The sequence below is a fragment of the Cibotium barometz genome, chromosome 40, assembly GCF_041138505.1.
Source record: "Cibotium barometz isolate CiBa-2024 chromosome 40, ASM4113850v1, whole genome shotgun sequence".
Taxonomy (NCBI): Eukaryota; Viridiplantae; Streptophyta; class Polypodiopsida; order Cyatheales; family Cibotiaceae; genus Cibotium; species Cibotium barometz.
In genome coordinates this window covers 39,012,797-39,035,617 of record NC_141085.1, presented here as the reverse complement: position 1 = coordinate 39,035,617, position 22,821 = coordinate 39,012,797, and positions in this window count along the sequence as shown.

Here is a 22,821-nt window from a genome sequence, read left to right as displayed (position 1 = left end):
AAAATCATGTCATTGCATACAAAAGAAGGTCTTCATGCCCTAAGTGGACAAGGACATTAGCCATTGAAGTTTTGGAATCCCTTTGCATCCATATTGTTCACAAGCCAAGTTCAAAAAACCAAAAAAAAGGTCAGCCTAATACAAATGTTTGTACTTGCTTACACTCTAGACCAACTCCGGGTATGTCCTGTGTCTATTCAGAGCCTCAGGGACATCCCTATCAGTCAACATTTGTTAATCAATAAACATATTCTCATTTTGGCTAAGGCCGAAAACCCTCAGGTACACAAAGTATAGGTGCTTGCATGCAAGATATGGCTTCCTCTTTTCAATCCTTCCCATGAAATCTGGACAAGTGCATGCTGGATGACCTTTGATATGTATATCATAAACACCAACTTCTATGCCTTTCCCAAAAGTTTCTACAATGAAAACATCATGTTGTTTAGACTCAATCACCATTTCTTGTGTTACCCTTGCTTTCATTTCAAGAATTCTTTTAATTCTTGAAATGAAAACATCATGTTGTTTAGACTCAATCACCATTTCTTGTGTTACCCTTGCTTTCATTTCAAGAATTCTTTTAATTCTAAACATCATGTTGTTTAGACTCAATCACCATTTCTTGTGTTACCCTTGCTTTCATTTCAAGAATTCTTTTAATTCTTGTTGCTGCTTGCTCTGAGATGTTAGTCATGTATCTCATGTGTCACCCCTCTCGAGATGTGACATTTGCTGCTGTTGTTTCCTCCTTTCGAATCTCCTGGTTCACTCCTTGTATTGTAGAGGAGGATATCTTTCCTTCCACTTTCTTCATTTGCAAATTGAAACCTACAATAAGCAATGTATCGACCTCATCTTTTGAGAGTTTAGTACCCTCTACGACATGCCAAACTGAAGGGACTTTGTGTGGAGGATGATCAATGTTCTTATCAATGGTCCATGTGTGCATTACATCTATGTTGCATTGACTAGTCTTTCCAGCCACATGAGACCATGTTGAAAAAAATTAGGGAGCTGGTGCCTCCTTTGCACATCCCACAATAGTTCGCCCACATTTTCCCATCCTTCCTAGATGCCCCAGACATTTGACCTTGCTGTTTTCTATAGTCCTCCTAATTGCCCAGAAGGTTTGATGTATTGGTGCTTCCACCACACTAGTATTTGTGGATTCACTGCATGCACTTGTCTCTTCATCTAAGAAAGGAATCTTTCCAGGTCTTCCAATTGGTTTTCTATCTCGAATATACACATTGAACTCTGGCCTATGGTTTGCATCATCCTCCACATCAATTACTATAGAAGATTACCTCTTACGCCTTGTTGACTCTTGATCACCACTTAAAGGAGTTGGTGCCTTGTACGTGGGAGTACCTGTAGTGCTGCTTTTCATAGTCCATATGACCTGTGCTAGACTAGGAGTGGTAGAATTTTCCCTTTCAACAAGCTTCTCAAAACTAGGCCCTGCTTCAATGTGTTGCCAAGGTTGTAAGAATTCTATATTGCACTTTGCAAGAGAGCACTGGCCATGTCTGTAACACAAGCATCATGTAATGATATTCTTTGCTTGAAACCCTCCCCGGCTAGCCAACTTCCATGCTTGGATTCTGATAAGTTTGAGTGTGGTGTGCATGCTTGATCACTACTCTTCTCTACTTGCAATAATTACTCATATAAGCCAATGACAATAATTTCTCTGCAAGTTATGTTTCCAAAAATCCAAACTTAACAAGAGATAGGGGTAGTAGTCATACAGAAATCATTATATTGCCCCAATGAGCAATACGAATTTTCCACCAACTGAACCATACTTCCATAGCAGGTATGTCTCAATCACTCACATTGCCACTTCGCCACCATTGTCGGATGACACGAACTTGCGCTTGTGATACTATTTTTTGTCGTTGCCGTTCGCCATTGCTCACACATATTCTTGTGTACACCTTGGACTGCTTTCATGACATACTTTGTGGTATGAAGGTTGAGGCTTTGTGCCCAGTGGAACAAGCATGACCATTCTCGACCCTTCATCTCTAGCCCTTCATTGTATACTTCTCTTATGGCATTCCAATTTTCTTGGGCCTCATCTACCATGAACCCAAAAAATCGGCCTTCTTAAATCCATGTCACCTGACATTATTGTAGCATTCCCAAAATAAGACTTGGGTGATCTTGTCCTCCTCTTTCATTTCACATGTAGCTACTACACAAAAACAACAAAAAAAGTGATGACATGATGTACATTTAATGCTATTATAGTGTTTTCATAAATGAATTCCTCGCTACCTCGAATTGTACACATGGCATGCCATTGTTGCCCAATCTGAAATGCAATGTGTGTGGTCAAATTGTATCCAAGCTCTCCTTAGATCACCCTTGCTAGAACACCTCATTCTATTTACAAGATCAACACCTGATGTAGGTCCCTTTGTTGACATCTTGAAGACAAAACATCAATCAGATTCACTCCCTTGGCCTGGAAATCTGCTTCCATGAAAGAAATCATAGGTACAATCCCTTGGCCTGGAAATCTGCTTCCATGAAAGAAATCATAGGTACAATCCCTCTTCAACCGCAATAAATCATGATAGCCAAAAGACCCGATTGGAGGACCCTTACGTGCTTGCAATACTGACATGCGAAACCTACAATATACAATTGGTTAAATAAGCTAAAACCACCTCTTCAAGTAATTCTCAATGCATACTTACTTATTATTTTCAACTAGAGGTCCAAGCTCCTCCGACACATCGTTGAACTCCTTTTCTCCAAGATATCTTTTTTAATCTTGCTGCCATCTTGTTTGTGAAGCAATGCATATCCAAAAAATTTGGAAAGCAACAAGAAATTGGCTAATTAAAACCTTTGATCCTAATATAGTTCAAATAGCTCTGCACTGCTGCGACTGTAATTTGGCATATGAATTCTTATCCCAAAAAATCCCAATTTTCCTTCAATATGTACTTGATGATATGAAAAAGGGAAACCTTTGATTTTCACTATCCATGTGTTCTAAATAATTCTATAAAGTTGGTCAATAAAAATGACATAAATATGTCCATAGACACTTTTCTATCCTATTACCAAACTAGTATTAAGCTATGTTTATGAAAACAATCATGGATTTTGTGAGTGTTCTAACTTCACATCACTTGCGTAGGTTTCTATAGAGGGGTAGGTGGGTGAGGCTGCACATGTGGGGGGTCCTACGGACTAGCTTAGCATTGTGCACTCCACTATTCAAGACATAGCAAGATGACGAGAAGATTGTTTTCCTATTTTTTACTCCACCCAACATGGCTACCTCCTTTTCTTTTTCATGGTGTGGAAGCCATGAGAAACTTCTTGTGATTCCAGGATATAGGGTTATAACATCTTTTCCCTTCAATCCACAGGGGTGGAGGAGGAGGTGATAATGGAGCTTATCTCCATGGAATAGAGGGAAACCTGTAACATATTTTTCAATGATCAGGGAGTTTTTCTTGGCATCTCGTGCAAAAATCAACTGGCACAAGTCTTGCGGCTTCCAAAAGAAGCCTCTTTTTCACTCTAACTTAGAATCTAAATAAAGACTACTATTTGTCACTATGACATGCTTCAGACTAACTTGTTTTTTACATTACTAGAGAATTTTACAATTTTAAATTTTGATCAATCTTTAATTTAGTATTAATTTAAGTATTTTTGTTACAAGTTGGCCATATTTAGTTGTTATAGAGTTAGAGAATGGAAGTCACACTTAATTTGGGCTTGAATTGGCTTTTCAATTAGTGAATTTGGACCTAAAATATGAAGCTTCATTAAGGCTAATTAGAACCTAATAATTAAGAACAAAAATTTGAGAGATTTATAACCATATGAAAAGCTAAGTGAGTGATTACTAAGCTTGCCTCAATTTTTAGTTTAATTTTGATACCATTTTGAATCAAAATTATAGCTATTAATCTTCATAAATTTATCTACCAATTTCTTTGGTCATTGATAATTTGGCTCAATTTGAGCAGTTTAAGAATCTTTTAATGAATGTTGGACTAATTAGGCTTAATTAGTGTAAATCATTGGTTAGTTAAAAACTCTTTAATTATAGGTGATTAATTTATATTCAAGTCTAATTAAATAAGAAAATAATTTAATTTATTTACGAGATGCTTAATTGCCTTAAATGGAGTCAATTTTAATCTCTTAGAAAAGTAGCCTATGGACTATTAATTAGCCTAATCCTACTATTTTGACCAAGGGTAAAAGCCTAATGTAGTCTACCAACAATAGAAAATCCAAGAAAAGACAAATCTACTAAACAAAGTTTATTTACTTTTTAAAAAGGTAGCTAGTTTGAAAATATTTATGAAAATGCTACTTCTAGAAAGGGTGAGGACATTACTTTTTTCTTGGGAACACATGATTGCATGAGATGTCCCAGGATCTTGTCCTCAAAAAAGCCATACAGAGGTGATTATGATATGCATAAACTCAGGTGAACAAGTGCTATGATTGTATTGTGTTAACGGGACATGCAGTCCTTGTGTTATAATACATGTTGTCACCTATGCTACTAAGCAGTTCCAAATTTAACTTCCAAAGGCAGTTTTGTAGAATTGGAGGAGAAAATTGAACCTATTTCTCTCTGTTCCCCAGACTAGTGGCATGACCCATCTCCGACGGGCAAGGGTATTCTAGCTTTGTAGGAAGAGGATAAAACGGCCTTGTAGGAAGAGGAGAAAAAGGCCTTATATTTAGAGCCCACTTTTGACCTCATGGTCGTAGACTTAACAACCTACATATATATATATATCCACACCATGCTTGTCACAATATCAAACCTCCCAAAACACTTAGTTTTCTTTGAATAAGCACCAAAATTGGCATACATATGTATCTAGCATTCTAACCCACGGTAGTGGTGACAACCAAATACACATACGTAAACCATTAAAACAATATTCGAGCGACTGTATTATCTCTCCTTAGCAGCCTATAGTGCTCGATGTCATCTGTCCAAAAAATATATATAAGACAATAACATTGGATAATTTTAAAGAAAAGAAAAGCTGAAAGATAGAACGTTACAAAACTCATTCAGTGGATCAACATTTGAGACGAATGGCGTTGGAATAGGCTTGTAAATGCCAAATCGGAAAATTCTATACTGTCAAGTGCCTATGCACCAAAAATCTATCCTGTTAGGCTTTTCATAGCCTACAAACATTACATGCACATGAAGTTGTGATCCGTAATCTTTTGCAATCTTAGATTGTAAATTTCAAGCAGTCCAAAGCTCTCATTGTAAGCGTCTCGACCATACAAACCTAGCAATAATCTAGGTTCCAAAATATAAAGATATTTCTTGTTTCAAGAAAATGTATCAATATCATTTTTTATATGCATTTAAATACTAAAAACCCAAAAAAGTTAATTTTTATATTGTAATACGCGTGTACACTCTAATAGTTCGATCATTAGAGATGCTATAGCTTGTCCTTCTCCCAAGACGGAGGGTCTACAATTGAGTCATGAAAATTAAATAGATTAAAGTAAACAATGATGACTATTATAGCAAACGTCAAGACCAATACCTTCCATATCTTGTCCATCGCCAAATAAATAAATGAAAATGATCTCCTTGTTGCCACATCCATCCTATGCAGTATTACTTGTGATATCAAATGCAACAATACCTTCACTAATTATTCACGCATGATTATGAGGTCAATCTCTCTCTCTCTCTCTCTCTCTCTCTCTCTCTCTCTCTCTCTCTCTCTCTCTCTCTCTCTCTGTGGACGTTAAGTATTTCAAACTAAGCAAAAAATATTAATAATGCCACAGTAAAGGAAAGCAAGTCAAGAGCAAAACATTTTCTTATTCAAAGGTTATAAAAACAAAGAAGAACTCACCATGTCCCTATAGACATCTCAAAACTTTAAACCAAGGGACCCCTTTAGCAATAGATGGGGACACTCCATACTTCTGGATATGCATGGTGGCTTTACCTCAATGTCAACCGTTTATTCCAGACAATGTAAGTATATTTATACATATCAATTCAACATCACTGGCGATGGAAACGCTAGTGTGGGACATAAATCACAAGAATTTTACCATCTAACTGCTATTTATCTTCATGTCTTTGCATCACAAAAATAAAAATGTCAATCTAAAAGAAACTTGAAAGCATGCACACTTACAAATAACATAGATTGCACATGCCACTTATTTGTGTTCAGGAGAACCTTGCCAATCTTAAGAGCCTGTATTTTGGGAAGCTATTCGAGGAAATGGTGGGATCCCTGAAGAAAAAAGGGCGTGGTAGCTTCAACCCATGTTGTCATCAAAGCTACCAACGTGATGTGTTCAGGTGCGTAACATTCTACAAAGCTTACTTACTACCTTATTGTGCTCTTATATTTGTAAATTGAACAGAAATAGTTGTATGTAGATGGATTCGTTAAGTTCCATGCGGAGAGATATATTGGAGATGTGCATGCAATCTTAAATGACTAGTGCGATCCACCACGGCATGAGAGCACTATGTATACATAGCATCAACTTCAAGACCTTTGGGATGTAGGGATATACAAGAGATGCTTCTTATTCCTTGACTTTCCAAGTGGCAAATTTCCCAAGAGAGAGAAGGAGATGTATACTGGGGCCTGTAAATTAAAGCAATCAACCATGGTATAAACTATATAATTAGATATTTTAGCTCTTTTTTAATATTGTTTCTTATATCTTTTTAAATCATGATTTCTATTTTGAAGCCTAGAAGTCTACATGACAATCACATGTTCAAGATAAGGGCAAAGGTCTTATGAAAGATGAAGGGGATGATGAAGATGACAAGGATGATGACCGGGAAAAACTGCCAATTTAAGAAGGATGCAGAGAAGGAAAAGTAAAAAGGAAAGGCACGAGAGGAAGAGGATGACTCTGATGTTTCTATTTCAAAGTATGGCGAAAGCAATTCTGAGGAAAGCACTCGCAAAAGATAATGACTTTGATGTCTCTACATCAGAGTATGACGAAAGCAATTCTAAGGATAGCACTCGCCGCCGCAAGATTGAGGCAACCCCAAAAGTTGAAGAAGTGGGTTATGCAGCAACACATGCAGGGCACTCTTTTACTCGTGATTCATTATTTTATTGTTACATAGTTTGGATACTAACATAGATGAATAAGTTATAAATCTAGATAAGCTTGACAAGAGGTGAAGCGCCAAATGCACCATTGCAACATAATAATTCACCTAGCCTAGATGTTCTGACCCCAACCAAATGAAATTTCTAGGTATGATTTTACTCATTAGCAATGATAATGTAATGTATATGTGTGGTGCATGCACTTACAAAATGTACGCATTGTAGGAGTGTCTGATCGTGGCCTCAACAGTAGTTCTCGGTGTTCCAAGCGAACATCAAAGTGCTAGTTCCTCTATTGTTATAGAAGCCTCTGACAAGTGTTATAATCAATTGTGAATACGTGTAAAGATTGTGAAGGTGTGTCTTTTATATCCTGTAATGACAATTAATGTGTAACTCTTCTCAACATGCTGTAGCACGACATGATTCTCCAAAGATATGGGCATTTATTGGGGATCCTTTGAAGATAGGCCATGTAATTCAGAACTAGGAGTGTCCACAGGAGCTAGTACATCTTTTTTAAATGTTACAGATGGTGAAAGAGAGAAACTGGACCTTTAATGTTAAAGGTGTCAATACAAGCACATCATGTGATTATATAATAGTGAGGTTGCCCACAGGAGGTTCCATTTATGGCTGCCCCAATGACATTACCCCACAATGGAATCTCTGTACATGTGAGTGATGAGATGATTTTTCCATCATTAGGACCTTAAGTGTTGTTATGTATATCTTGGGTGCAAATTGTCACATTTTATATCTATGCCACGTAGATGGAGAGGAGCCTTTACTGGTTCAAATTTATGAGACCATCCTAGACGACAATGGCTCTATTATTGTCATGATACTATGTATTAAGTGGCAACAATTATAGCACAGGCCGAGCAATATGGCTTCTCCCGTAGACAACCTGGTGAATGTGTGATGTACAATGCAAATTGGAAAGGCGTTTGAAGAACAAGAGGTAAGCAACACTAACCATAGAGATTGCCATTGAATATCACTTTTTGTTACAATAAATCATCTCATACTCTTGTGTAGACATATACCCTCGTCTGCTACCTTCACGTGCATACTCTTGTGTAAACATATACCCTCGTCGTGATACTTTCACACGAGCATAGTTGGAGGAAACCATACACAACCTTTCTCACTTGATTATTTCATTGATCCTTACACCATGATACACTGGGGAAGACGCTTAGATGGGAAAACATGGTGAGGTATCGTACCAACATATAAGCGCTCTAAATTAAGGGTGTTACATTTTTTTGTGGAATTAATAGAGATGTTTTTCTTTGCAGGTGAATGTGAGCGTGGATATGACTTTTGGGATAGCATGTTGAAGCGTCATGCAAAAAAAAGGGCAAGTGATAGTAGAGCTTTATGGAGGATGTGGAGATTGTGCTATGGTAGCACGCAAATTAGGCATAAACATTGTTTGTATTGATCCCGAAGAGGACGTTATGGAGGGTGTCTTGATGAATATTTCTTTGTAGTGCAATAAACATATTTGTTTGTGAATATTCAAGTGACTAGGTTTAGCAATTGTTTATGATTATGTTATGATATTATTTTTTATATGAAAAAGAGAGAAAGAGGGCAAGAGAAATGCATGTTGGGGTTTTGCAATAAGATATCATTGACAGTTTCAATGATGTTTATGTGCAACATGTCGTATAAAGCAATAAAGAATTGACATTTTCTATATTATGTGGGTGAACAAGGTAGTGTTAAGTTGGTAGACTCAAGGATCTAAATGCAAAACATGAGTTAAGTGTATTGTTTTGAGAAATGAGAAGGAAATAAAGAGAGAGAGGGAGGATAGAGAGAGTGAGCAAAGAGAAGGATAGAGAGAAAGGCAGCTATAGAGAGTGAGCAAAGAGATAGATAGAGAGATAGAGTGAGCAAGAGCAAAGAGAAGAATAGAGAGAGAGTGGGAGGATAGAGAGAGTGAGTAAGGAGAAGGATACAGATAGGGAGGACAGAGAGAGTGAGTAAGGAGAAGGATACAGATAGGGAGGACAGAGAGAGTGAGCAAAGAGAAGGACAAAAAGAGAGAGAGAGGATGCTATAGAGTGTGAGCAAAGAGATGGATAGAGAGAGAGGGAGGATAAAGAGAGTGAGCGAAGATATGGGGAGAGAGAGAGAGAGAGAGAGAGAGAGAGAGAGAGAGAGAGAGAGAGAGAGAGAGAGAGGATAAAGAGAGTGAGAAAAGAGAAGGATAGAGAGAGTGAGCAAAGAGATGAATAGAGTGAGAGGGGGGGAGGATAGAGAGAGTGAGCAAAGAGAAGGATAGAGAGAGAGAGAGAGAGAGAGTGATATTATAGAGAGTGAGCAAACATAAAGAGAGAGAGGAGGCTACAGAGAGTGAGAAAAAAGATGGATAGAGAGAGAGGAGGCTATAGAGAGTGAGAAAAAAGATGGATAGAGAGAGAGAGAGTGAACAAAGAGAAGGATATATATATTCTCTCTCTCTATATATATATATATATATATATATATATAGAGAGAGAGAGAGAGAGAGAGAGAGAGAGAGAGAGAGAAGGATACAGAGAGAGAGAGAGGGATGGTAGATAGAGTGAGCAAAGAGACATATATATATATATATATATATATATATATATATATATATATATATATATATATATATATATATATATATATAGAGAGAGAGAGAGAGAGAGAGAGAGAGAGAGAGAGGAAAGTGAGACAAGGGAGAGGGGGAGAGAGAGAGAGAGAGAGAGAGAGAGAAGAGATGTGATATGGTTGGAGAGAGAAGAGGAGAGGAAAGGGAAGATGGTATAATAGATAGAAAGAGAAAGGGAGGAGCAAGGTTGGTGGTGGAGGGGGTTGGGCTGGGCTGGGAAGTGGTGAGCAGAGATGGTGGTGGGAATAGTTAGAGAGATATTGTTCAAGTAGAGAGAGAGGAAAACCAAGAAAAGCTCCCTCCAAAGCTCCCTCCATCGAGCTTCCTCGAAGACCATCCATCCCCATCCAAGGTTGCCAATAAGTAGAAAGCCCAGGCTTCAGCTTTGAGGTAAGAGAAGCCAAAGAGTGTGAGCCAATAGCCCTTAAAAAGGCTAATGAATGAGAACCACATGTCCAAAAGAAGAAGACCTTGAAGAAAATGTGGAAACACAATATGTGAACAATTTTCAAGGACAGCAAAATTGTAACCCATTGACAGTAGTTTAAACAAGAGCTTTGAGGCTACCTCCCTTGTGCGGAGATAGTCAATAATCTCCCACACAAACCCGCTCTAAAAGAAACCTAAAGATTACAAAAACCTTCCAAAGAAACTCAAAGAGTACCCCACCCTTGGAGGAAGAGAGAATAAAACAATCCCAAGATCTTGTGAGAAATGTGCAGGCTGAACAAGAGCTAATACTAGAGCAAGTGGTCGAGTACAAACCAATGGCCCCGTGTGAGCATATCCCAGACCCTATCCTAGAGCCAATCATATACCCAGTGAGGAAATGTTATAGTGTGCCCCCATGGCCTCATACAAACCCATAGCCATTCTTAAGAGGATATAAAAAAGAACCAGTTCTAGAGCATCTGCTACCTCTAGAATCAATCTAACCATGCTCCACATTGCTAGATGCAGTGAGGGAGGACTCAATGGGAGGTGAAAGTTAGCCTTCCATGGGTCATCATAGTCATCCGTAACATCTTCTTTGAAGTGAGGGAGGCCTCAATGGGGGAGGTGAAATTTGGCCTTCCATGGGTTGTCATAGTCATCGCGTGCAACATCTTCTCCATGAGGTGATCAGCAAACAATTTATTTTATTTCACCCCCTTCAGAGGAGTCACCTCCTAGGGAAGGATTAGTATACATCCATTACACATTGGAAGGTTCTAGCCCACCTCAAAGTGAGTATGAACCTAGGGAATGCAAATATTTTCCACCACAGGACATAGAAGGCCTCACAGCCTTCGTTTCCTCGAATGTCCGAGTTTTGATAAGTTCTCCTTTGGAAGGAAATTCCCAACTCTGGAGAGACTTATCCGACAAGATGAATAGGAACCTAAGAGCCAACACAACAAAACTTGAACCTGACGAGGAGGAGGAGGAGCCATGCCTCTTTAAGCACCCTCCCTCTATAATCGAAACCAAAGGATAGACAAAAGTGCCCACAAACAAGCTGGGGTACTATTTTAAAAGAAATAAAATGAAGGTCATGTTACCTGTCTTATACAAAATGAACATCATGTTACACGTCAGCTAAAAAATGAATGTTGTGTTATCTATCGTGTACAAGGGACTGAAGTCTCCGCGATCTTGGATGGTAGTGCTAATGTCAACAAAATCACCAAGGATTGTTTGGAGGCCTGGGTTAGCCGACCACCATTTGTACACACGAGCCTCGTGGGTCAAGCTTGCCGATGGGACATAGCCAAACCCTTAGGCATCCTCCAAGATGAAAAGAACAAATCTTCAGACTAAGTTTCCACCACACATTCTTGATGATAGATTTTCATAGAAAAGGGTCATACACAATGATCCTCAGAAGACCTTACATGAGAGAAGCAAGACTAGTTCATGATTGGAAAACTAATCACATTTATATATGTAAAGGCAAACAATCCTTGAAGTTGGATGTGTGTTAGCACAACTTGGGGAGCATAACATGGACTTCTCTATGACCTTTTCTAGTCATCAATTCACAATGATGTTGAATGTAACTACATGGTCACTGAGAGGGTTTGGTGTAAAGAGGTATATACATTAACTCCTAGTTAATGTATATGGTGTAAAGAGGTATATACATTAACTCCTAGTTAATGTATATGGTGTAAAGAGGTATATGCATTAACTCCTAGATACCAAATTTATTTTCTTTGTTGACTATCAAACACTACTTTATTTGGTGTGAATTGCACCACGAGATGCATCACTAGATGGTTGCTCATTCAATTGGATTTTGATTTCACCAACCACCATACGATCTGTGCATGTTGAGCACCTTTCCAGAATTCCAAATGGAGAACTCCCTCTAAGAGTGGAAGATGATCTTGTAGATCCTCCATTGTTCCACATTGACTATATTTTAGAATGGAGTAAAGATATCGCCCGCTTCTTGGCCAATGTATTTTCTATTGAATGCCCCATTAATAAGGATAGAGCCAGATGCCTCATTTTTAAGAAGGTGCCCCCTACCAATTGATAGAGTGAGAATACTTTTAAAAAAAGAGTCAAGACAACATCATGAGAAAATGCATCCATGAAGATAACTTTTTCATCATTCTTGAGCAAAGCCCATTTTGGCATAGGTGGAGGACACTTTGCCGAGGCAAATTGCTTTGCAAGGGTCTTCAGGTTGGATTGTGGTGGCCTCTTACACTCTTTGGAGATGCAATTGAGTTTGTCAAACACTGCGATGAATGCCAAAAATTTGCCATAGTACAAGAGAAGGATTGAATTATCCTAACCCCTGTAGTTATAACCATTTGAAAAAATGGGTTTTAGGCTTTGTGGATCCAATTAGCCCATCTGCTAAGGGAACCTATGTACGTTTCATTATCGCCATAGATTACTTCACAAATTCTAAAATGGTTTTTAGACTTTGTGGATCCAATTAGCCCAACTACTAAGGGAACCCATGTACGTTTCATTATCATTGCCATAGATTACTTCACAAAGTGGGTTGAGGCCAAAGCTATGTAGAAGGATGACATGAGATCTATCGCCAAGTCTACCACTAGGTTCCCTATGAGAATATGATGACTCGTTTTCATTGTTCACTAGAAATAGAGCAATCATGGTACACACGTGTTATAAACGAAGTGGTGGAGTTCCTACTCTAAGAGTTCCTCATGGTGCACAAAAAGTCAACACCTTACTATCCACCACAAGCGAGAGAGACCAACCCAAAAGCATTAACAAGACTTTGTGCACTATCCTCACCAAGACAATAGAGAGATTGGGAGCACAAGTTATACTCTACTCTATGGGCAAACCACACTACATCTTTTCTACATTCGAGATTGACGTAATCATGCCAATTTGTAACAAGGTAAAAACTCAAGGGAAATCCTCTCATGAGACAAAGAGGTTAGTTGCCTTAGAGCAACTTAGCAAAAGCAAAGATTGTGATCCATTTTATAAAATAATGGTTATATAATTATAATGTAAGTAAGCAGTGGTTTGACGACCAACTCAAGGACAAGTGTAAAGGAGGTAGGAGACATTGCTTATGTACACAGTGTCAAGAACACCAAATAAAAGCTTAAGTACAGAGGCCAAGGTTCCTAATGAGTCATAAAAATTTCTCCTCAAGGTGTAGTAAGATAGAGACCTTGGATGGGGTTGAGTTGGAAGGATATTTCAATGATATCATGCTAAAGCACTACTATAGACCTCTCACCTAGGACATGCTATTTCAAATCCATAAGTCTTAGAAGAAAGAGAGAAAACAAGAGGCTAACAATGAGCATACCTTAAATACTTAACAAAAGAAGAACTAAAGAGACTGTAGACCCCCAAAGCGTGTCATGCCTTGAGGCGAATGCCCAACAAAAGAAGAACTAAAGAGGCCATATACTCTAAAGTGTAGAGATCTTTGTGCATGCTGCAAAGTTTTATGTGACCCTCACAGGTACAATGAGAGGAATCATCATCCTCAAAGGGTGTCATGGCCATTGAGATTAGCTGACGAAGAAGAACCGCAAAACTCAGGCTCCCCTATGGAATGGTTACTATACCTTTGGTGAATGAGGATATCCCAAACCTATCAACATCCCAAGCCTCATTGTTCAACCATATGCTATCATTTCAAGTAACCCCGAACACACAACAATTCCCTCGTCTTAACGCATATCGGCCACCCTCTCCAACCCTAAGACAGGGAAACCGTCTCACCATGAATAGGTTGTTGCCTTTGAGCAACTTAGCAAGCAAAGATTGTGATCTGTTATAGATTGATGGTTAATATATAATTATGATGCAAGTAGTGGTTTGACAACTAACTCAAGGACAAGTCTATGGAGGTAGGAGACATGGTGCTTATGTCAAGAACACCAAATGAATACTTAAGTCCAAGGTTCCTAATGAGTCACAAAAATTTCTCCTCATGGTGCTTAATGTCAAGAACACCAAATGAATACTTAAGTCCAAGGTTCCTAATGAGTCACAAAAATTTCTCCTCAAGGTGTACTAAGATAGAGACCTTGGATGGGGTTGAGTTGGAAGGATATTTCAATGATAGCAAGCTGAAGCGGTACTATAGGCGTCTCACCTAAGACATGCTCTTTCAAATCCATAAGAAGAAACAGGAAAAACAAGAGGCTGACAATGGGCATACCTTGAATGCTCAACAAAAGAAGAACCAAAGAGACGATAGACCCCTAAAGCGTGTTATACCTTGAGGCAAATTCCCAACAAAAGAAGAACTAAAGAGACCATAGACTCTAAAGTATACAGATCTCTGTGCATGATGCAACCAATCTTCTCCATGATTCGAACGAAACAGTAACACTGATGAAACATGCTCGCCTTGAGCTAGAGTTCCCTGAGAAAGACCACCTAGCTGTGTGGCCAATATTGGTTGACACCGATGTGAGGTGAAAAAAAAGAAAAAAGACCACGCCTCTATAGCCCTTCACCTCCCAAACTTTGAAAATACTAACACAACGGCAGCCACACAGGGGCTGGAACACTTCTCATCACGATTCACCACCCACCCACACCAGAAAGATAGCTCAAAACCACGATAGACAGTTGATTATCCAGCAAAAAACATACAGAGCACCAACCACACTGTACAAACTCAGCAATTACACCAAAAACCACGACTCTGGCCAAGATTTACTGCCAAGGGATTTCACCCTTGTGTCTGACAACCAAGCCTCTGTCTCTTGGTCTCTGCTTCTCTTCAGAGGGCGCCCCACCAGCAACCCTCCACTCTCTGCTTCACTGCCATTAGCCCTCGACCCTTATGGTACCAGCCCCTCTCACCTGTCTTCAGCACTACCAGCCACCTCTGCAGCTGCTTTACGTGCCAGTGACACTTGAGACGGCCTCCAACTCTGCACTGCACTCTAGGCTCTCTCTCTGGTCAGCATCCACTCTCTGCCTGCAGGGTCGTCGCCCACACAAAACCAGCCACTCTCTCTTCAGAGGGCGCCCCACCAGCTAACCCTCAACTTTAGCAGCTCTCACTCTCTGTGTGTCGTGACCAGCAGCTTTGCCAACCTCAGAGCCTCTACACAATCTCTCTAGCACCAACGCCAACTGCTCAACGCAGCATCACCTCCTCTTGCATCCAGCCCAACTACCCTCAACTTCAATCAGCATCCAGCCACACAGGCGGCTCCGTGCAAGTCGCCTTCTTCTCTGCAGTGCTACCAGCCACCAACGACTCCTGTACACTGCTTCCCAGTTGCCAGCATCTCTTTGGCCTGCCAGCTGCCTCCACATCCCTGTACACCAGGGCGACCCCTTCACACCAGGCGTCTTCGCCAACCTTCGCTATACTCGCTGCAGTTATCACCAGCCACGCCTGCTACTATCAGCTGCTCTCACCTTCGCTATACTCGCTGCAGCTATCACCAGCCACGCCTGCTACTATCAGCTGCTCTCACCTGAGAGCCTTTTTGCACAAGGCGGCTCCCACACTGCTATGATCACCCGCGAACCCTCGCTCCAGCGGCAACCTTCACCAGCTTCTCCTCGCCTCTGGTTCTGCACAGCACCTCCGTCAGGCGGCCTTCTACACTTGCACAAGGCGGCTATATCACTTGCGACCTTCGAACAGCCCCAGCCCGTCCGCTTCGTCACCACCAGCCACCTTGAGACGCCTTATGCCTGTAGCTTCCGCAATCACCCACGAGCCCTGCTCCAGAGGGTGACTCTTCCAACCCTCCTACTGAATCCCAGAGCCCCTTTTTTATCACACGGCGATCTCCTTTCGATTGTCTTCACCTTCGCCAGCCTTCTAGATGGTCTCGCTGGCAGCCAAACGAAATCTCCACCTTCGCCAGCCTTCTAGATGGTCTCGCTGGCAGCCAAACGAAATCTCCACGTAGCTACAAGCTGGCCACTTGTGGTGTATTATTTATTTATTTTTTAAAGTCTTAAGGATGGCCACACACTAAGAGGTCCCTTGCTTCCTTGTATTTTTCCTGAACAAATGGCACCCACAACCTTCCAAAACAAGAGCTGCCCACACGCTCAGAATCATCAGCATCATAATTACCAAACACGATCATTAACGTCGGTGCCCTGCATTTGGCAACCACCCGCACACCACACTGTTGCAATAAAAAAACTTCCAAATCTCCAGCATTTGCTCACAAAAAAAAACACGCATATACCAGCTCACTGCAAAACCACCCACTCTGTACATTTGCCAGGGCATTCAGGGCGGCAAAGCTTATTCGCACACCATGCATCCCATATGTACACAGACCCAAAACACTTTTCAGATTTTTACCTGACATACTTTGCCCACCAACCCCTAGCCTGCTGAATCATTCATGATCAGCAGCAAAAAGCATATGACCACGTTTCCCTCCGTCAATCCTCCGTAATCAAAACATCTATATTCCATGTGATCAAAGAAACACTGTCATCTTCCAAAGGCATAGTTTGCCATCCCACATCCCACAACATAACATAAGAACTTCTGGAAACAAAGCTCTTGACATACACACCATCCTGCCTCATTTCAACTCCAAAATCACTGATATGGTCAACACTAAAATTGGAGAACCAGTGAAGCAATTCCTATTGAGGGTAATAGCCGATGAAAGCTTCATCAAGAAAGACCTGCTGTGCTATAACACTTTCTTGTCCATCAGCATAAGAAGCATCACCATCAAAGCCAATCACTATAGGCAAAACAAGCTCCACTTCAACAGGCACCACTGCCAAAGCATCCACCTCAGTTCCTGTATGCTCATCTTTATCAAGGCCAATAAGAAATTCATCTATCACAGCTTCCATAATCTCATCCATAGCATCAACATCGTTCATAGTCTGCTGGTGTTTCTCCTCTTTCATAGCATCAATTCTGCTTGTGGCTTTCTTAACATTAATGCACATCTGGTCATCCAACTCCAACTCAGGTTCATCATCTTGTAGACTTTCTATATCCCACTCATCCCACACAGGTTCATTATCCAAAGACTTTAAAGCATACTCTTTCACATCACATGCATACCTCTGCTCATGATTCACTTGTACTTCCTCGCATTCTTCCTGTATGGCCTCTTCTTGTTGGGCAACCTCATCACCAAACACTTTCTCATCAATAACCAGGGCATCCATCTCTGCATCCTCCTCACTGGATGAAGTGTCTTCTGTTCCCTCACTAGTAGTGGTTCTACTAGTCGTATCATCAATCCTTCCAGTCATGTCCTCCTGTAAATTGTAGCTTTTCTGCCCAACCCCTAGTGGAAAATCAGTCACCTGAAACTTCCTACGAGACTTCCTCTTGACCTTTACATCCCCTCCTTCCTTCACTTTACCTTTCTTCTTGCTAGGCCCTGCAGCATCCCTGCTTTCCCTTTCCTGTGGTATCCGTTTCCCCAAAGGCATCACATCAGCTTCTGTCTCCTTTGTCTTCTCAAGGGTGACCACATCTGTCACCTTAGTTTTACCTTTCTCCTCATTTGTCAATCCACTAGTCCCTGCTTCACCTTTAATTTCAATTCCATAATCATTTACCTTGTTGGGAATCTGAGAGGATAAGGGATACATATCACCTCCCATTCACTGAGGCTTATCACAATCTATACTTAGATGTCCAAGTTCACCACAATTCCAGCATGTAGGAATAAACCGTCTACCCCTACCAAAACCACGGCCACTTCCATAGCCTGTTGTCTGACCTTCAACCCCTTCCTGATTATAGCCTCTGCCTCGGCCACGTCCACCACCTATTTTCTCCATCAGTTTCAAACTTAAATTCTTCATACAATCCACCATTTGCCTCATGTCCTGTTTAAGCCCTTCATCAAAAGCTGTAACAGCTGTGGGTGTCACCTTTGTCCCCTGTGGTATGGCATTATTCACTTGAGCTTCTATCGGTTGTACTCTTTCCAGCACAGTTCTCATCGGTACCGCTTCTACCCTTCTCATTTCAGGCCTCACTGCCACTGGAGCTCGTTCATCCATTGTAATTTCCAATCCTTTGATTTGGCTATCTCCACCGCATCCTCATAAGATCTGGGCTTCTTTAACTCCACCTTCTAGCGAATGCCTCCTTTCAATCCTACAATAAAACGATCCTTCTTCATCATGTCTGGAGAGGTACTTGATCTTCCCCCAAAGCCCTGCACAAAGTCTCCCACAACAAAGAGAATTTCTTCACATAATTATCAATTGGCTCCAATTCGCCTTGTATCAACCCCTACACTTCATGCCAAACTCTATCTGGATCCTCAATCTTCTTGAACCTGTTCAAAACTGTAGTCTTCAATCCATCCTCGGTCATTGGAATGCGTGGCTCAGCATCCTTTAACGACTCCTCAAAAGTTCTGGACCATATCCTTGCATCTCCCTTCAAACATATATTCAGCAGCCGCAATACCTGTGCTGGCTCATTGATGTGGTTACTTATGCATGCAACCTCCATCCTTTCCAGAAAATCTGCCACATCTTCATTAGGACCACCAAAAAACTCTAGATACGACATCATTTTTATCCCCAAGCTTCACCTTCAAATCCCAAGAAAACACTCGAAACACCTTCCTTCAATCTCCTACTCGAGGGCATACACCCTCGTAAGAGAAATCCCTGAGCTATCCTCAGTCGAACAATCCCTGAGCTATCCTCAGTGGGGGCAGCAGAGGAAAGTGAGGTGAAAAAAAAGAAAAAAGACCACGCCTCTATAGCCCTTCACCTCCCAAACTTTGAAAATACTAACACAACGCGGAGGCACCACCAGCCTAGCTGGAACACTTCTCACGATTCACCACCCACCCACACCAGAATGATAGCTCAAAACCACAATAGACAGTTGATTATCCAGCAAAAAACATACAGAGCACCAACCACACTGTACAAACTCAGCAATTACACCAAAAACCACGACTCTGGCCAGGATTTATAGCCAAGGGATTTTACCCTTGCGTCTGACAACCAAGCCTCTGTCTCCCGGTCTCTGCTTCTCTTCAGAGGGCGCCCCACCAGCAACCCTCCACTCTCTGCTTCACTGCCATCAGCCCTCGACCCTTATGGTACCAGCCCCTCTCACCTGTCTTCAGCACTACCAGCCACCTCTGCAGCTGCTTTACGTGCCAGTGACACTTGAGACGGCCTCCAACTCTGTATTGCACTCTAGGCTCTCTCTCTGGTCAGCATCCACTCTCTGCTTGCAGTCGTCGCCCACACAAAACCAGCCACTCTCTCTTCAGAGGGCGCCCCACCAGCTAACCCTCAACTTCAGCAGCTCTCACTCTCTGTGTGTTGTGACCAGCAGCTTCGCCAACCTCAGAGCCTCTGCACAATCTCTCTAGCACCAACGCCAACTGCTCAATGCAACATCACCTCCTCTTGCATCCAGCCCAACTACCCTCAACTTCAATCAGCATCCAGCCACACAGGCGGCTCCCTGCAAGTCGCCTTCTTCTCTGCAGTGCTACCAGCCACCAACGACTCCTGTACACTGCTTCCCAGTCGCCAGCATCTCCTTGGCCTGCAACAGCTGCCTCCACGTCCCTTTACACCAGATCGCCGTGTGATAAAAAAGGGGCTCTGGGATTCAGTAGGAGGGTTGGAAGAGTCGCCCTCTGGAGCAGGGCTCGTGGGTGATTGCGGAAGCTGCAGGCGTAAGGCGTTGTCTCAAGGTGGCTGGTGGTGACGAAGCAGACGGGCTGGGGCTGTTCGAAGGTCGCAAGTGATATAGTCGCCTTGTGCAAGTGTAGAAGGCCGCCTAGCAGAGGTGCTGTGCAGAACTAGAGGCGAGGAGAAGCTGGTGAAGGTTGCCGCTGGAGCGAGGGTTCGCGGGTGATCATAGCAGCATGGGAGCCGCCTTGTGCAAAAAGGCTCTCAGGTGAGAGCAGCTGATAGTAGCAGGCGTGGCTGGTGATAGCTGCAACGCGTAGCGAAGGGTGGCGAAGACGCTTGGTGGTCTCGCTGGCAGCCAAACAAAATCTCCACGTAGCTACAAGCTGGCCACTTGTGGTGTATTATTTATTTATTTTTTAAAGTCTTAAGGATGGCCACACACTAAGAGGCCCCTTGCTTCCTTGTATTTTTCGTGAACAAACGGCGCCCACAACCTTCCAAAACAAGAGCTGTCGACACGCTCAGAATCATCAGCATCATAATTACCAAACATGATCATTAACGTCGGTGCCCTGCATTTGGCAACCACCCGCACACCACACTGTTGCAATAAAAAAACTTTCAAATCTCCAGCATTTGCTCCCAAAAAAAAACATGCATATACCAGCTCACTGCAAAACCACCCACTCTGTACATTTGCCAGGGCATTCAAGGCAAAGCTTATTCACACACCATGCATCCCATATGTACACAGACCCAAAACACTTTTCAGATTTTTACCTGACAACCGACACTAGCCATAATGTTTTTTCTTGGGAGAGGTGGACCTCATTAGACCACTCACCCCTCACACCATCCGCATATTGATCATCATGGCAAACAAGTCTCAAACCATGCGATTGTTTTGTAGTGGAGTTTTTCATTGGATTTAAACTTGCATCTTGCAAGTTTTATGTGACCCTCACAAGGATAATGAGAGGAAGTGTCATCCTCGAGAGGGCATCACGATCATTGAGATTGCATTGTCAGACCTATAGCAAAGAAGAACCGCAACACTCAAGATCCCCTATGGAATGGTTACCATACCTTTAGTGAATGAGGATATCCTAAACCTATCAACATCCTTAGCCTCACTGTTCAACCATATGCCATCATTTCAAGTAACCTTTAACACACAACACTTCCCTCGTCTTGACACATATCGGCCACTCCCTCTAATCCTAAGACACAAAACCTCATCAACAAAGATGAATACCATGTTAGACATCATCCCCTACTTGCTGGCTTCCTATTTTGTGTCCTATTTTAGCCTTTAGGGCTAAAATAGGACACAAAACCTCATCAACAAAGATGAAGACCATGTTAGACATCATCCCCTACTTGCTGGCTTCCCAAATTTATGGTCCTGGGTATTTTCCCAATCATGGAGGCACTTTAGCTCCAATCGGCTGCCTTCATGTAGGTGTATATAAAGCCGACATGCCTCCCTCATATTTTCATTGCTTACCTAGCTTGTCTAGCTGCAGTCCCTCACATATACGAGGTTCTATTTGTTTTGCTGGATAGCAGTGTTTAGCTATGTTTTGCTTCCCACAGGAGTTTTCTACACTCAGGGGGGGACCTATCTCCAGCTACTTCACTTGAGGGATCAGTTTCGGGAGCTGTTTTGTTTCTGTGGAGACTTTCTTCTGTGTGACAGGAGTTTACAATTTTTGGAGGAGAGCAGTGATCTTTTCAGAGAGAGAGAGAGAGATCCTGAGCATAGTTTATTTTGTCTGAGCTTGTGTTCTTTGCAGTATTTGTAAAATAAGGAGGGTGTTTTTGCCCTTGCGGTGTGATCCTTTCACATTGATCCTTTATTTATTGCTAATTCTAGGGATCTGGTTCTACTTCTGGAATAGTCTTCTACTATCTGTGATGCTTTTGAGGACTTTGCTACCAATGCAGTTTGTATTCCTACTTCCCTTCCTCATTGTGAGGAGTCTATCTCTGCATCTCTTTGTGATGCTTTTCTGAGGATGCCCCTCCCCCTGCCAATTTTGCAGAAATGTTAAAGGTGATGTGTCCTCACATTTAATGTTGTTTAGAACTCCTCCTAATTCACTCAATCATGAAAGCTTCATATATTAAGATGTGAAGTTTCAAAAGTAAAGCAATTGCTACAAATAGGCAAGAAAAAATAGCACACCTGGAATACAAATTGGCACAAGGTCATGGGCACCTTGTACCTTCTTGACCTTGGCTTGTGCTTATCACGTGCCATAATGAGTTCGGCCCATTTTCGCTCCTCATCTGTGAGCTTATCAAGTAAGGTGGCTGGGTTGGCAAGCCCAAACCTTTGCATTAAAAATACATCATGGGCCATCGTTTGAGGCACATGCACGCATGTCACTCTGCTTAAAGTATCTCATACAAGGTCAAAGACTAGCTACACTATAAAATACATGCAATAATTTTAGGTGAATTCATGAAGTCACCTGTTTAGGTTCACCAGGTACATTAATAGCTCAGCCTCCTCTTCCTTGGTAAAGGCGAAGGCACGACAACAAACTAATGGATATCTTTTGGGGAATTTATCCCAGTCTATAATCAAAGGCAAGATCAAACCAACATAGGTTATGGAAATAAAAGAGTAAAGCATTGAGATGGAGAATACTTACTTTTAAATATTACATTAGTCCATGCAACCACCCTGTGGTTTCCAACCCATACGATAAGTTTCGTGTTTCCACCTCTGTGAATCCATCGTCTGCAAATTACAAAAACACATAACACAATCGTCATGTGTAAAAACCACAAAATAAAATAGCATCAATAAAATAAAGATAAGGAGATATGCATACCGCCACGTTGAAACGATGGGACTGATTTGTCCAAAATCCATTAGCCCATTTTTCTTCTCAAGGGTTAAATTCCACTGGTTGTTCTCCTGGAAAACTCTCTGATACAATA